The sequence below is a fragment of the Nicotiana tabacum genome, chromosome 4 (assembly GCF_000715075.1).
Source record: "Nicotiana tabacum cultivar K326 chromosome 4, ASM71507v2, whole genome shotgun sequence".
Lineage (NCBI taxonomy): Eukaryota > Viridiplantae > Streptophyta > Magnoliopsida > Solanales > Solanaceae > Nicotiana > Nicotiana tabacum.
Genome location: NC_134083.1, coordinates 54,214,643 through 54,220,160, shown reverse-complemented (window position 1 = coordinate 54,220,160; position 5,518 = coordinate 54,214,643).

Here is a 5,518-nt window from a genome sequence, read left to right as displayed (position 1 = left end):
ACACTATCCATGACGGTGATGTCTCCGATGGCTTTGATTTTGTCGGGGTTGATCTCAATCCCCCTATCCGACACTATGAAGCCGAGGAACTTGCCCGATCCTACCCCGAAAGCACATTTTTTGGGGTTGAGCTTCATGTTGTGTTTCCTTAGAATTTTGAACTTTTCCTGCAAATGAGCCAAATTGTCCTCTGCGCGCAGGGACTTAACAAGCATGTCATCGATGTAAACTTCCATTGATTTACCTATTTGTTCTTCGAAGATTTTATTCACTAGGCGTTGGTACGTAGCCCCTGCGTTCTTTAGCCCGAAGGGCATCACATTATAACAATATGTTCCATATTTGGTGACAAATGAAGTCTTTTCCTGGTCCTCCGGGTTCATCTGGATTTGATTATACCCGGAATAGTCATCGAGAAAAGTGAGGATCTTGTGACCGGCCGTGGCATCGATCATGCGCTCGATGTTGGGCAGTGAAAAAGAATCTTTGGGGCATGCTTTGTTCAAATCCTTATAGTCCACACACATTCTGAGTTTGTTACCTTTTTTAGGCTCTACAACTATATTGGCTAACCATTCGGGATATTTTACCTCCCGAATGGACCCTATCTTAAGAAGTTTGGTTACCTCGTCTTTTATGAATGTGTGTTTTACCTCGGACTGGGGTCTTCTTTTTTGCTTCACCGGTCTGAACTTAGGGTCCAAGCTTAGTCAATGCGTCGTTATGTCCGGTGGGATCCCTGTTATATCTAAATGGGACCAGGCAAAACAATCAATGTTATCGATAAGAAATTGGATGAGTTTCTTCCTGAGTTCGGGGCTCAACCCCGTTCCCAGGTATACCTTCCGTTCGGGCCAGTGCTCGATTAGTGTGACTTACTCCAGTTCCTCAATTGTTGATTTGGTGGCGTCGTAGTTATTGGGAATCATGAAGGATCGAGGGATCCTCTGATCATCATCTTCTTCGATCTTCTGGTTATCTGGTTGGGTCGAAGCTGATGTCTGTGATTGCTATTTGGTACCTCGTTCTCCTTCAGAGCCCGATCCCTTTATTGGCGAAAGCGAGGATATTGGTTTCGCTTCCTCGATGACGAACATTTCTTTTGCGGCTGGTTGCTCTCCGTACACTGCTTTGACTCCTCTCGATGTTGGGAATTTGAGGACCTGATGCAGGGTTAAAGGTACAACTCTTATGTTGTGGATCCATGGCCTTCCGAAAAGGGCGTTGTATCTCATGTCGCCTTCGATCACGTGAAACTTTGTTTCCTGGATGGTTCCGGCCACGTGTATTGGTAGAATTATCTCGCCCTTGGTGGTTTCACTTGCCATATTGAATCCTTTTAGAACCAGGGTTGCGGGTACGATCTGGTCCTGCAGGCCGAGCTGTTCTACGACCTTTGATCTGATGATGTTGGCCGAGCTACCTGGATCAATCAACACACGCTTAACTTTAGTTTTATTCATGAGTACGGATATTACCAGTGCATCGTTATGAGGTTGTACGACCCCTTATGCATCTTCATCATTGAAGGACAATGTTCCTATGGGTATGTAATTTTGAGTTTGAGATCGCTTTTCTCTCACAATCGATGTTTTAGTGCGTTTAAGCACTGGTCCTTGAGGGGTATCGGGGCAGCCGATGATCATGTGAATGAAGTGCTATGGTTCTTCTTGTTCATTTTGCTTGCCGTAATCCCTATTTTTAAAATGATTCCTCGACCTATCGCTTAAAAATTCCCGAAGGTGGCCTTTGTTAAATAACCGGGCTACTTCCTCTTTTAGTTGCCTGTAATCTTCCGTTCTGTGGCCATGGGTGCCATGATATTCACACATTTGATTGGGATTCCTTTGGGCAGGATCGGTCTGCATGGGTCGAGGACATTTAGTGTCTTTGATGCATCCGATAGCTGATACGATGGCGGATGCATCAACGCTGAAGTTATATTCCGATAACCGCGGTGCTTCTATAGGATCAACATATTTATCAAAGACACTCTTGCTCATAAGTCCCCGAGAATTTTGCCCTCGATCACTCCTTTGATTGTTTTGAGCAGTATTACATGTTGAACCGTTGTTCATCCGATCTGTGACGTACGGTTGATATTGGTCTCCGTTTGACCTTTGTTCTCTATCGATCTCCCTTTGGTTTTTAATAACTGTCCTGTTCTGATGCATGGATCCAGACGGAGCTCCCAACTGGTCATCTTCGACCCTAATTTTTGACTGATATCGGTTGTGTATATCCGCCCAAGTTATTGCTGGATACTCGATCAAATTTTGCTTCAGCCGATGTGATGCTATCAAACTTTGCTCGTTCAAGCCTTGGATGAAAGCTTGGACGGCCCAATCATCTGTGACCGGTTGCAATTCCATGCGTTCCATTTGAAATCGAGATACGAATTCCCTCAGCATTTCATTACCCCTTTGCTTTGCTTTGAAAAGGTCTGATTTCCTTGTTGCAACCTTTATGGCACCAGCATGTGCCTTTACGAATGAATCTGCCAACATGGCAAAAGAATCGATGGAATTTGGCGGCAGATTGTGATACCAAATCATCGCTCCCTTCGAGAGGGTCTCCCCGAACTTTTTCAATAACACGGATTCGATCTCATCGTCCTCCAAATCATTACCCTTGATGGCACATGTGTAAGAGGTGACGTGTTCGTTGGGATCGGTTGTACCGTTATATTTGGGAATTTCGGGGATACAGAATTGTTTGGGGATTGATTTTGGGGCCGTACTCGAGGGAAAAGGCTTTTGTATGAATTTTTTCGAATCCAACCCTTTTATCATTGGTGGAGCTCCCGGGATCTGATCGACCATGACATTATATGTTTCCACTCTCTTGTCGTTGGTTTCGACTCGTTTTGTGAGTTCCTCGAGCAATTTAGTAATTTCGGGAGTGGTCCTAGATTCTTGCTCGTTTGACTTCACTATGGCGGGCTCCGTTCTGAGGGTGATTTCCCGCAGCGGATTGGGATCTGGCCTGCTCTGTATATGAGTTTGGCTCTGCAATCGAGCTATCGCTACTTGTTGGTCTTGTAACATCTCGAATATCATACGTAAGCTGACTCCGATTTCCTCCACATTATGGGTGTCTCGAGCTATGGATCGAGTACCGCCCTGAATACTTTTTTCCGGTTCGGAACACTGGTTCGCCTCAAGAGCCACTTGCGAATTGACATCTAGCAGTATTTCGGCTCGAATTTCAGGTACTTCGATTCGAGCTCCAGTGCCATCATTAAGTGGCCTTCCGGCCCCGGGCACCAAGTTGTTGGTTTCATCTTGAAGGCCGGCTTCATGGTCGATAGGTAAAGCCATTGCTGATTCGAAGTTGTAAACTGGTGTGTAATACAGATTTATATCAAACAACCACTGTTATCCTTAGCCCCACGGTGGGCGCCAAACTATTTACCCGAAAACTTGGATAAAGTTAAATTTGAGTATGGTTCTAAAGATATGTGATATAATTTGATTCAAACCGTGTAGAGAAATAGTAATATCTATGTTCTTGACTATGAGAATGAGAAAAGTAAGCAAGAAGAATGAATAAGATAAAGTAAAACAAGCACAAGGGGATGTCTTTCAATATGAGAAGTGGTCTTTAGTTACAGTGTGTGAGACTGCCTTATGCTTACAAGGATTTTCCCTTTTATAGTAGAGGGATCCTACTTTATTTACAAAAAAAAGATATAGTGGAGAATCCATGATGAATTGTCTCTTCCTTGATTCCCGCCAAGATTCTTTCCCTTAGTGCGGTTGTAACGGCTCTTATCTGCGAGCTCGATACTGGCTCGAACTCGTTATTGGGTCGAGCCCTCGGCTTTGGCTTGAGTTCGACCTTCGGGGTGTAGCGCATTTCCGACCACCCTCACGTTGCCTTGTAGATCGATTTGGTCATGGGCTCGATAATAGCATCGAGCCGACTCCTCGATCAGTCTTTGGAACTCGAGGCTCGTCTGTACTGTCTTCGGAACTCATCCCAAAATCCCACTCCGGTTGCTTACCATTCGAACTCGATCGAACGTAGGAATGCCGAAATCTATTTCGACCGTATACAAAATACTTAATTATGGTGGATGTCCATTACTCCTAAATATCATCTTATAAATAGAGGGTTTGGGTATCACATTGTACACGCTTGGAAAACACTTGATGAAATAATAATCATTTTTCTCTTTCTCTTTATATCTCTTAGCTTGTTATTCTTGTTTTATCTTGTTACTTTGACCTTCGTTTCTTAATAGGGAACTATTTTTCCTTTGAACACTATTTCGTTTCATTTTTAGGAATGGTTTATATACTTTGAAATGATTTGATTCCTTCTTGGAGAGCTTTTTCTTTCTTTCTTTCTTATTTACATTAGGAAAATAAAATATTAGGAACTCTTTTTTACCCTTTTTATTGTGTAAAGAATTTCATTCCATCCTGGAACGTGATTCATTTTTATTTACGTGTCAGAATATTTTTTATAAATACTAAGTTTTTTTTTTCTTTTTTACTTCTAATCTTCGAATACAATATGACGATTTCTTCTTGAATAGGTATTTTATTCCTTTTGACATTTTAGAAAGCTCTTTAATACCTTTTATTTATTCAGTTAGGAACTTACGGAATGTTTTCTTACTTTAAAAACTATTTCTTCCTTCTTGGTTAGTGATTTTTATCAAGTTCATTTAATTCAAAGTAGGGAATGAATAATTTATGAAAATTATCCACCGTGAATCTCTTACATCCTATCATAGGTGAGAGAACTAACTGGAGACATACACAACCAAGAGTACTACACAACCAATAATTGAGAGCTTTCTCCACTGTTGTCGCATGTTGTTCTTCAAGTTTTCTTTCTTATTTTTCATCATGAAATTGTAAGAATGGGAGGTTTCTTCTTTTGAAAGAAGTAATTACCCTAAATTATAATAAGTTAATTAGGCACCATAAACACAATTAAAAATGTAAGGATAAAGCAAGAAAGATGATTATAACCGCAAGCATATAAAAGAGCAGAGAAAATGCGTGTAAAGAAAAAAATTAGGGAAGCTTACAAATTGTTTCAAACAGAAAATAACTTATTATTTAAAAAATAAATAATATTATATCGGATAAAATCGTAATCACTACTAATTTAATTGGAAGTTCAACTGTACTTAAACTCTAACTTCCAAGAAAACTAGGATCCTTCAACATGTGGATTTTGGGAAGGAAACTACAGTCCACTGGTAATATTTGTTATGGATCCAATATCCATAACCAAATACAAAAATGACTGATTGATATATTGATTCTGATAACAAAGGAATTACACTGAAAAGTAATAATAACTAAGGATCGTAAAAGAAAGAAAGGGGATGGAAAGACAGAGCCACAAAGAGAAATAGTTGAGGGGAAGGGAGAGATTAGAGAGGGGAAGTTTTTACAAAATTCAGCCTAATTCTAGAATGCAATGAACGTATTATTTATCTCCTGATTTCCTTGGTCTCTGTCACGCGCAGCGCACATGCTCTATTTTCAGCCAGGGT